The sequence below is a fragment of the Canis lupus genome, chromosome 29 (genome assembly GCF_011100685.1).
Source record: "Canis lupus familiaris isolate Mischka breed German Shepherd chromosome 29, alternate assembly UU_Cfam_GSD_1.0, whole genome shotgun sequence".
Taxonomy (NCBI): domain Eukaryota; kingdom Metazoa; phylum Chordata; class Mammalia; order Carnivora; family Canidae; genus Canis; species Canis lupus.
The window spans coordinates 11808598-11819946 of NC_049250.1; the positions used below are offsets into that span (position 1 = coordinate 11808598).

An 11349-nucleotide genomic window follows, 5' to 3' on the forward strand; every position below is an offset into this window, starting at 1 on the left:
AGCTTCTCTCTTGCAGCGAGCATTGTGTTAGGCTTATATAGTATATACTAGAAATAATGAGGGCTGATCTTTCCAAGCTGTACCCAATTATGCCATTGCCCTCTGGAGCAAGTGCCCTATGATACACGCTCGGCAGGCACCCCATTATGATGCCTTCTACTGTATCACCAAGGCCCGGAGGTGGGCCTCACTTTCATGATTTGGGCTTTCTCCCTCTACCCCTTGGCTCCACTTTTCTTGGGCCTGACTTTACTTTGGGGCTGCTTTCTCCAATGGTGGCTCCTGGTGACGTTAGCTTCACAACTGCTGCAGAAAGAACTTCTCTTTGCAAGAGTGACAGTATGAGTTCTAGAAGCCCGTGGCCCTGGGCTCTGTAGCCTGGTGTATGTGGTGCTCTGCTGGCCAGTCCTGGGTGGGGAACTGAGGCGGAGCTACGTGCAGTCCCCTCCGGACACAAGGGGGCAGAGGGGTGGGGTGGGGGGCAGAGGCCCCTGGGGACAATCGCACCACTGCTGGGGCTGATGCTCCAGTCCCCCTTCCTCCTGCAACCACTAGCTATCTTTCCTCTCCTCCCCCTTTCCTCCACCTCCAGAAGGCTTTTCCTGCCTCCCGACTTCCATGCCTTTGTGCCTTCTGTTTGCTTTCTTCTCTGGGCCTCTTTCTGTCTCTGCTTATCGCACTGTTGTTTCTTTTTAATACCTCACGCTGCAGTTCCCTCAAAGGTATCTGATGGGATTTGTTCACATCTCATCGAGAGCACCCACGTTGTGCAGTGTGCTTCTGTCAGGCCACCTCATGGCCACTAACTAGCCTACAGTTTCCTTCCCGTTAGCCCCTTCCTCTGGGATGATGCGCCAAGGGAACAGAGCCGCCTGCTGTGGTGTAAGGCGAGGGGCCTATGGAGAAGGTACGGTTTTTGGCTTTTTTGCTCAGAGAGCACAACAATCAGAGCTTCTTAGCCTGAAGAATGTATATAGTGTTTCTCCTAAGGGACCAGCGTCCATTATTTCTCGTATATGCTCTGGACACCTAAACCCATCCTTGCCAAAAGAAAGATCTTTGTGGAATAGGGACAATATATTATATTTTTTTTAACTCCAGGTGGGACCACTGTTGGGTGTATGACAGATGGAAAGTCTAGAAACCTATGATCTCAATGACTCAAGGTAAAGGAGTTTGAGAAGAAAAGGTGATGGGGGACTGAGAAAGGCCAGGCGGTGACCACAAGAAGTTTTTTTAAAAACTAAAGGTTAAAAAAGATATTGCTCAGCTATTCCGCAGGTCCTGGGAGCCTAGAGCATGCAGGCTGGTTTCAATAGTGGCGAGAAACAACCGTATTAAACCACAGATTGCAGTACTGAGAGAAGCTTCTAAAGGCTTCTAAGAGGCGGTGATGGAGTCTGACTACTTCCAGGTAGTCAGGGGGATTACAATTTAGAGTTCTGTCATTTGAATTCTAAAATAGAATAAAAATGAGAAGCCCAATACTTTTTCGATTTCATTTTAACAAAAGAGCCTGCATTTTATCTCCCATTTCGTCTCCCCTCCCAACTGCCCGGTGATTACTGGTGGGTCAGAAGGAGGGTGAGGCGGGCTCCAAAATTTAAGGAGGCCCTGCTTTCAGGTGCCGCCCCTGCGCCGGCCGCGCTGGCTGGACAGGGAGCGCCTCCTTAAACGTTGGCCCAGGGCTCCGGGCTCCGGCCTGTCTCACCTGAAGCCTGGTTCTCTTCCAGGAAGCATGGTGGTTTCATTTTCCTAAAAGCAAAACATTTGGTGGTTTCTAGAAGAGCAATCACTTAATCCTGCTCTTTCTGACCCGGGCTAGAGGACTTAAACCAGAATTTTGTTTGCAAATGTGAGACAGAGAAGGTAAACATACGGATTTTTCTTATGTAAAAAAACAAAAGCAAAAAGCCTTGGTTTTCTGTTTGCACACTTTTTTTTTTTTTTTTTTTAATCCCCGTAGACCATCAAAATACTACCTCTCCTGGCCGGATTGGTCCCCAGGGCTGCCAGGTGGCCGCTTCTGCCCTGAGCATTCTCATATCGGCAATCTGTTTCCCAGTCCAGACACTTCTCCTCGACAGCTCATGTTCACCTGTCGTATTAATAATTGGCTGCAACCTTTCCAATTTTCCCCTCTAATAGGCTCGCAGAGTTATGTTACTTATCACTTTATGAGCTCAATTCTTCTAGATTTTTACATTACTCCTCTAATGCCTTCAGGTAAATTGCAGGATCACCTGAGTAACTCGATGCTGATGAGGAAAGCTTTGAGGCAAACACAACGTGGATGAAACCAGGACGTTCTCTGAAAACCTGGCTTGTCTCCAGGCTGCTTGGCATGACCGCGTCCTGTGTGGCTTTCCTCCACAGTGAAAAGTCCTAAGAACAAGTATTCACCCTGAAACACAGTGGGATCCCTCATTTCTCACTGTCTGAGTGGCACTGTGTTCCTTCGTGCTTCCACTTCCTAAGAGGCCTTACTTTCTGAGTACACCTTGTAATAGTCAGCCTGGAATTTCCTTTAATTCCCATGGAAATTATTCTGGGCTTCCTGCCCCACTAGAAATAGGTATAGCCATTTGGGAAGATCCTTCTTCAAACATTTATTTCTGGAGGGAAGATCCTTAGGAGCCCTGATTTTGGGTGTCTGTTTTCTTCTTTCTTTCTTTCTTTCTTTCTTTCTTTCTTTCTTTCTTTCTTTCTTTCTTTCGAGAGGCACGGATGCATGTGAGAGGGGGCAAGGGGAGAGGGAGAGGGAAAGAGAGAATCCCAAGCAGGTTCCACACTCAACATGGAGCCCGACTTGGGGCTTGATCCCCTGAGCACCCTGAGATCATGACCTGAGCTGAAATCCAGAGTCAGATACTTAACCGATGGAACCACCCAGGTGCCCTGGGGGTCTATTCTTCAGGATTATATTGAAAACTAATAGCTTTTTGTCTAATAGTTTTGAATCATGTAAAAAAAAATCAGATGTTGGTGTTCCTTGTCATGGGCTCACAATGCTTTGTTTCAGTTAGAGAGAAGGGAAGCTGGAGATGTCATCGAAGGGGTTAGTTGGCCAGACGGGCTGATTCCCAAGGGGCACTACCAAGCTGGGTCCCCAGTCTGGTCCTGAGCTTCTCAGGCAAGAAATGATTAGTTAGGGCAGCTGGAAATCTTTGGCTTCGAACCCTCTTACTTAATCAGAACCTACCAGAAACTGACATGTTAACTGTAAGTTCAGTTAATCCATATTTAATGCAAAATGTATCAACCAAATGGTCAAGAATCCCTACAACACTGGCAGTTGCTGACTTCTTTTCATGAAAACCTTCAGCTCCCAGGGCGCCTGGGTAGCTCAGTTGGTTAAGCATCTGCCATCGGCTCAGGTCATGATCCTGGGGTCCTGGGATTGAGTCCCCGGTTGCAGGGAGATTGCTTCTCCTCTCCCTCTGCCCCCCTCCTTCTTGTGTGCCCTCTCTCTCATATAGATCAATAAAATCTTTAAAAACAAAACAAAAAACACCTCTAGCTTCCATCTCTGTTTTAGGGAGGTGTATCCCAGAGCACATAATAATGTTACTCATAGTTATTCATTGAGAGTTTCATTTTCCTCCCCTTCCCCGTAACAACACTAGGGAGGGAGTGTGATTTCTGGATCAACTCCCTTTTTAAAAGTCCTAGGCTGATCATTTCAGCTCTGTAAGAGCCTTCCTTGAGATTGGCTCACTTCATTCACTATGGTCAGCGCAAATTCCCCTTTGGTGACCTGCGAACATAGGAGTTCTGTAAATGTCTGTGCATTAACTGACTGTCCCTTAGAGTTACCATTTCTACAGATAGCTGATCTCGTCTGGTATGCTAAGTTTTGCCTTCTTGAAAGGGCCCTGATGTTGCTTCTGCGTCCAGACCATTTTTGCAACATCTACACACAAGAGAAGAAATGACGGATGTAGCTGAAACCAGAGCAAACTGAAGGTTCACTTTTCTTACTGTACTGAACTTCAACTTCATTTAAGTAGGATAACAAATAAATGTTGCATAGAAGTCTCAAGATTCAAAAACTTTACCTCCTGCCCCCTCACCCCCCAACACATGCTTCAACTTACGAAAGACTAAGTGAACCAGTAGAAATACAATTGTGTACTAAAAACCATTGAAGTGCGTATAAGCTCTTTTGCCTCTGTTTTCACAATCATGTTTGGACATTACAAAGTTCTCTGCAAAATATCAATTGGGTCTGCATATTTATATTTAAAAAGCCATCTAATAGATGTTGTCTCATTTATGCCCTAAGTGACTCGGTGAGGATGCATCAATGCCGGTCTGTGTGGGTAGGCTTTGTTGTTAAAACCCTCACGATAGGCGAGGATGATTGATTACAAGACTAACTCTACGTCGTTTCTCTGCAGCCCACCTTCTCGTCCCCTCCCCTGGTAGGTATAAGTAGGCTTTCTTCCACCAGCATGAAGACTCAGAGTAAAAAAAGTAGCATTGGTTAGTCAGAATGTTTTCCTCACTGGAAAACCACCATTGGAGGGGCCAGGAAATGACAATTTTCAGCCCCCTGTGGTCATGAATTATACACCATACACAGTGTCATGTGAAACCAGGGAAACTCATATATTTCAGGAAAATCTCCCCCTCCCCTTGGGGTTGTTGTGTTTTGTTCTGTGTGAATCGAATTCCTGTATTTTCCTACAGAGCATCTCTGGTTCCTGCCGGAAGGAAACAAAAAACTTCAATTCTCCAAAGGGAAGCTACTCCGTCTGCAGCACATAGGCCTTTACTGGAAACCCTGTTGCATTTCCTCGGTAGGACATCAAGTTTATCTAAGCTGTGAAAGCAACACGAAGATAAGACCAATTTTTTTTTCTTGTTACGAAAAAGCTGTCTGCGTACTGTCTAGAAACAGTGGATCCTTGATTTTGAAGGGACTTCAGCAATTTAAGGATGAAAATGAAGCCTCTTCACTTATTTGAATTTCACCCTACCCTTGGGGGAGGGCTGCTTAGGAGTTATTCCAAGGTTTAGAAGTAGTAGAAGAAGAGGTCACGGGGTTCGTGGCTACATGCAGCCTCTACCATTGTGCAATAAAACCACGTTCCGCTGGTTTCCTTAGGTAAGAGCAGAAATGACTGGATGGAATCCCCATCAGCATTTGTACTATTTGAAGAAACATAGTTTAAAATGCTCAGATACTTTGAAACCTTTACAAAAAATCAGAAACAGTGTTCTGAGGTCACAGAATAATGTGTAACTCCTGTGACTAGAATAGATGTGCCAGATGATGTATTAATGTCTGGTGTATTTAGAAACATTACTCTTCTGTAAATTTAAATCGTTCACAAGATAAGTTTATTCTTTAAAAAAAAAAAGATTTATTTACTTATTTGAGAGAGATAGGGAGCATGTGTACACAAAGTGGCGGGGAGCATGGGCAGAGGGAGAGAAAGAGAGTCTCAAGCAGACTCCGAGATGGCTGTGGAGCCCAATCTCACAACCCTGAGATCACAACCTGAGCCAAACCAAGAGTTGGTTGCTCAACCGACTGCATCCACCAGGCACCCCAAGATAAGTTCATTTTTTTTTATAGAAATCAATTTTATTTTATTTTTTATTTTTTAAGATTTCATCTATTCATTCATGAGAGACAGAGAGAGAGGCAGAGACATAGGCAGAGGGAGAAGCAGGCTCCCAATGGGAAGACCCATGCTGGACTCTATCCCAGGACCCTGGGTTGAGCCAAAGGCAGATGCTCAACCCCTAAGCCACCGAGGCATCCCATAGAATTCCATTTGATTTTGACATTTCTTCATGATCAAGTGTGTTTGCCAGTTTGTCCTTGGATCAAGTCAATGCTAGCAATCTGAACCAGTTATTGACCCATTCCAGATTCAGCTGTGTGATTTTTGGGAAGTTAATTAACACCTTGGCACCTCAGTGTCTTCATTTAAAAAGTGAGGATAAGAACAGTGTCTACCTCTCTGACCGCTTCTCTATTTATCAATTTAACAAATAGTGTTCTGTGTCCCAGGAGCAGTAGGCATCAGGGACCCATTGGAGAGCAATGCTGAATGTGTGTCCCTGTCCCGCTGGCTCTTATGGCTGAGGGAGGGAAGTGAACAGGTAAGCAAGCAGAAAAATAAGTAATTTTATGTGATTTTTAAGTGGTATGCAGGAAAAGAGAGTGCTAGGGTGACTTGATTGGTTTGAAGGAAGGAGTCCATGATGCGGAGACATTTAAACTGAAGAATGAAAAAATAATTGCCAGGCAAAGGCTGGATATTTCAGGTGGAGGGAGAAACATGTGCAAAGGCCCTGAAGTGGGAATGTCTTTGATCTTTACTAGACAGGCCTGACTCATGGCTGGAGGACAGTGATGGGGGCTGCTGGAGTAAACATGCAATAGGCAGGTCCAGGTGATGGCTTGTCGGCCAAGGGAAAGCAGATGGCGTTTTCCTGAGCACTTTGGGAAGCCATTGGAAAACTTTAACCAAGGGCAGGACTCAACCTTGTTTACATTGTACATTTCTTTCTTTTTTTAAAAGTAGTTTCCATGCCCAACATGGGTCTTGAACTCATGATTGATCCTGAGATCCAGCGTGGCATGTCCTACTCACTGAGTCAGCCAGGCACCCCTTTTCTTTTTTAAATTAAATTAAAAAAAAAATCTTAATTACATTTTTAAAAGAGCTCTCTGGCTACTGTGTAGACAGGAGACTGAGGAAGAAGGAATGGAAGCCAGGGGCTTTCTTCATTAGGATTACATGAGCTGATGAATGTTTAGCATTTGGTGCAACATTTGACACATAATAACAGCCTTGTTCATGTTAGTGATTGTTATTAATAATTATTGTCAATATTAATAACAATAATGCTTCAGTTTGGCATCATCATCTGATGGTACAAATTCAACATGTATACCTGAAATTAACTGTCCACATTGATTTCAGTTACTACCATGTAAAAAAAAAAATTAGGTCAGCAGTTGGGAGGTGAGTTTATTGGCCTAGTTGGGACTCAATCGTAAAGCCATTTTTGATTCCTCAACTGTTTACCTTATTTTATATTGTCCATATAGGTTAGTTGTATGTGTTGAGGGCAAACTTCTCAATGAGCAAATTTATGAAATGTTTTTCATTAAATTACCAATCTACAAAAGAAGTCACTTTAAAAAAATACCTTGTTTTCCAGAAACCATGCCATTTACTTCTGTGAGATTTACTTCTGACTTGGACAAAGACACAGGTAGAGAGGTCTATGCATACTTGGGAAACTGGTCTTTATGTACTAAATCTCAAGCTTTGGGAAAGGGTATCTATTCCATTTTCCTTGCTGTCAGTTTTTAGCACCTCTAGGCAGTAGGGGAGAGCCATGAAATGCTAAGGAACTTTGTGCCTTCTCCTGGGCCTCTCTGAGTCTCAGTTTACTCATCTGTCAAATGGTGGTAATGATGGTGACCTCCTTTTAAGGCTGTGAAGATGGAAGCAGAGAAGTCATTTAAGTTTCCATATTGCCTGACACATAAAAGAGCTCACCCACTGTTAACTGTTGAGCTTATTATTGTTATCTGAAGACCCAAGTCCCTGCTCACCTTTACTTGACCCATTTAATTCCAGACAAAAGGGTAAGTTCTGGATTCCAGGTAGAACTGCTTTGGATGTCAGAAGATGTTGGTGTGATGACCTTTGACATTTTCTCTATGACCCTAATTTGACCCTTGAGCCAGGATGAGACCTGGAAAGGGGCCCTGCGGCCCTGGCTCCAGCTGTCATCTCAGACTTCCCAGACCTCGCAGCTCTGTGAGAGGTGGCCCTCCAAAGGCTGGCACTTTGATAAGCCAGGGGGTCTGGGGTTTCAATTCCCTGCATCCTCTGCTTTTCTAACTGGCAGTAATTATCTTTGTAATGCTCTAATGCTAAATAATGATGCTGCTAATGCGCGCTGCATTTTCGAGCACAGGTGCCAGCTGTTACCTCGCTGGGCAGCTGCCCACCGGGTACACGCTTTAGGGCGGTCACCAGGCCCAGCCCCTGCCCATACTAGCAACACAAAGGCGGCCCCAGCCTCCCGCAGATCCACCCGGCCCAGCCCCCTCCCTCCCGGCCCCTCTGTCCCCTCCCCCGCCTCCCAGGCCCCTTCCCTTGACTGCCCTCCCTCCCACTGGTGGTTTCTTCCTGCAGAAGAAATCCAGGAAACCACCACTCACATTTCCTCTGCCCACAGTTTCTCCAGGGCCTGACTCACACACAATTCAGCTTGATCTGGAGTTCCCTCGTGTCTGCCCTATGAGGGACCCCAGCTCCCCATTCATTTCGGGGAGCGGGGGTTCACCAGAGAAGGTGGCTTGTTTTTGAGTCTCATAATTGACCTTTCATCATTAAATGAGGTGTGTGTGTGGGGGGGTGCACAGTGAAGACAAATTAGCAAAGAACAAATGTGAGGCTGTTGGCTTTGGCTACACACACACACACACACACACACAGATCCTGACACAGTCGTCAATAGGCAGCCTTCAGCAGACAACATCTGCAGGATGAGTCGGTTTTCGGTGACTTTAATCTGGTAATTCATTGTTTCTGTGGTGCAGGTTACAGTAGCTAAAAGGGCGGAACAGCAGGCCAATTTGGCACACAAACATATTTAAATGTGAACCGAGGGGTTTGCCCACCTTATGATGAGCGGTTGACTTGCAGCCAAAAAAACAACACAAAAACAAGACAATAGGTGGGGTCGTTGAGGGTGGGGAGAGGGATGAGAGCTGCACTTTCCAAACTGGGCGGAGGCTCCTTTAATCTCAACAGCCTGAGTAATACGGAGGGGGGGGGGTGTCACAGCACTTGGGCTCCAGAGGAGGAAGGACAAAGGGCAAGGCGCCAGGGGGTGGGGGGGTGGGGGGGGGGAGGCAAGCAGGGGCCGAGCCGCGGGCCCGTGCTGGGGACGGAGCTTCGGGCCAAGGTGGGGGCGGAGCTGCGGGCCGTGCTGGGGGCGGAGCTGCGGGCCAAGGTGGGGGCGGAGCTTCGGGCCGAGCTGGGGGCGGGGCTGGGGGCCGGGCTGGGGCTGGGGGCAGAGCTTCGGGCCCGGCTAGGGGCGGGGCTGGGGGCGGAGCTGGGGGCCGAGCCGGGCGCGCGCGCCCCCGCCGCCGCCGCAGGTCACCTTGACCTCTCCCTCCGCCTCCGGCCCCGGAGGAAAAGCCGGTCCAGATGGGCGTCCGGGGGTGTCGACTAGCCTCCTGGCCCCGCGCGCTCGCGCAGATGTCGCCGGCTGCTCGGGGGCCCACGCGCGCCCCTGGTGTCCCCGGGGCCCGGCTCGGAGCGCGGCCCCCGCGCTGGGCGCTCCCGCCGGGGCCGGGGACAATGGCGAGCCGGTGCTGGCCGCCGGCCCGGCCCCGCAGCAGGCGCGTCCCGCAGCGCCGAGCCCCGAGCTGTCCCGGGGCCCGATCGCGCCGCCCCCGGGGTGACGGGGAGGGGGCGCCCCAGGCCCCGCGCTCGCGGACCGCACCGTCGCGCGCGGGGAAGTCCGCGGAGACAGATCGCGCCGCCACAGGCCGGAGGCGGCTCGAGGGATCCATAATTTATGATGTTGTTCTTACCCGTCCGGTTTGGGATTTCACAAGCGTTGCCCGTTTCCCTCCCATTTGTTGCTCCCGCCCGACCTTTTGGAGAAAACTCGTCTTTCCCAACCCGAGACACAAGCGCTTGCCCTCTTGAATTAATGTGCTAAGAAAAAAAAAAAAGTGGGTTTCTCCTTGAGGGATGGGGGGGACCCCAAGGCGCACAGGTAAGGGGGCGGGGCTGAGACGCTGCCACTAACCCTGCCCTATTAGGAAAAAATAACCTTATTTCCAGACAGTTGGAGCGGGGGCTTTGTGGTGAGAGGTAGTGAGAACAGATCTTCCCCTGCCACTAAGACCAATCATTTCTCTCATTTATAAATAAACTTCTTCCTCCTAAGTGGTATTTTTTAACACAGCCGGCCTGCAAAAATTCTGACTTCGGGTGACAGGAAGGGAAGGGGTTAATGCTCCTCCTCGGCTGGCCTGAGGCCACTGATCCCCGCCTGGGGCCTGCAATGCAACCTCCGGTCCTCCTAATTCAGGACTAGTCCAGCGAGGGGCCCTTGGCAAAGAGGCTCTTGTCCCCATATTCCTTAAATTGCTATGCCGATTGGGGAAAGATTGAGGGATTTGATTAATGCATGAGTACCTGATAGATACAACCAACGACCCTGGACTGAGCTGCAGGAAAAGTTTTCTTTCGTGTCACCTTTTTCTTTTCTGTTTCTTTGTTTTTTGTTTTTTTTTTCTTGAACACAAATTGATTCTAGGGCCCTTCTTTTTCTCCTTTGCACTCAGAATTGCTAAATGGAATTCAGAGCAGAGAGCAACTGTTGCAATTGCTTGCTGAGGCTGGAGCCGGTAAGGACTTGAATAAGCAAAGGTTGGACCTGGTCAGATCTGTTCTGATTGCTGCAAATGCCCGGAGGCTCCAAGCCAAGGGCGGCTCCCATTCCACCTGGGCCGAGGAGGGAACAGGCCCGGGAAGATCTTCAGGCTCCAGAAGCCAGCAGCCCCTGCAGATGGCTGGGTCATTTTGTGGTTTACAAATGATCGAGTCAGGTTGAAGCCGCAGTCTCTGTGGTTACGGGCAACCATGATTAGTCACACAGTCAGTGACCCAGTTATGGCACACCCTCTTTTAAAAGGACATTATTCAACATCTTGCTAGCTTGCTTTCAGAATTATTCCATGTGTGCAAGGAAGATGAGCACGGTGAGGGATGGGGGATTGAAACCTAGGCTCTGTGTTCACGAATGCCACGAGTTTGGTTTTCCAGAAAGGAGCAAATCTGGGATGTGACTTTTGAGGCTAGAATTGCACTGAACTTTGATGAGAGATTGCTTCTCAAGTTCAGGTGTGGCCTTTTCTGAGAGGAGTCTGAGAAGGAGAGAAAAGAGCATTACCTCGCGCGGTTTGACTTGGCTTGTATGTTGAGGGCCATCTGTAAAATGAAAGTGGGAAGGCAGGAAGGGGAAGAAGAACCCTACATACGAAGGCTTGTGTGGCTTTTTATTTCTTAAAAATAGCATTTCTTTTTACCACAGTGGCATAGGAACTTGTGTCCCCAGCAATAGTAAACAAATTAGCTTCTTTTATCTGAAAAACAACGAGAGTAAGTCTCTCTCTCTTTTTTATAAAAAGAAAATGCAAAACAAAAATTCTCCCTCCTCTTAAAGGCTTCTTTGCTGGTGAGTGTTTGTCCAGGAACAAATAGTCTTTTATTCCAATGGTCTCCAAAAGTTCATAAGCAAAAAAAGTGTCCAGCGTCTGCTTCCCGACAATACGGTCTCTGGCTGCAT

General features: G+C 47.8%; 2 long non-coding RNA genes across 2 annotated transcripts; both read left to right on the plus strand.

The window, feature by feature from the left end:
- The first annotated feature begins 205 nt into the window (after positions 1-205).
- LOC111093233 lies at positions 206-2643 on the plus strand. The gene is made up of 3 exons (XR_005380854.1): positions 206-383; positions 818-907; positions 2227-2643. It is a non-coding gene; the product is annotated as an uncharacterized LOC111093233 (long non-coding RNA).
- A 766-nt stretch (positions 2644-3409) lies between these two features.
- On the plus strand, positions 3410-10692 carry LOC111093179. Its single transcript, XR_005380855.1, has 5 exons — positions 3410-3966; positions 4693-4802; positions 6026-6117; positions 7186-7239; positions 10346-10692. It is a non-coding gene; the product is annotated as an uncharacterized LOC111093179 (long non-coding RNA).
- Positions 10693-11349: the final 657 nt, after the last annotated feature.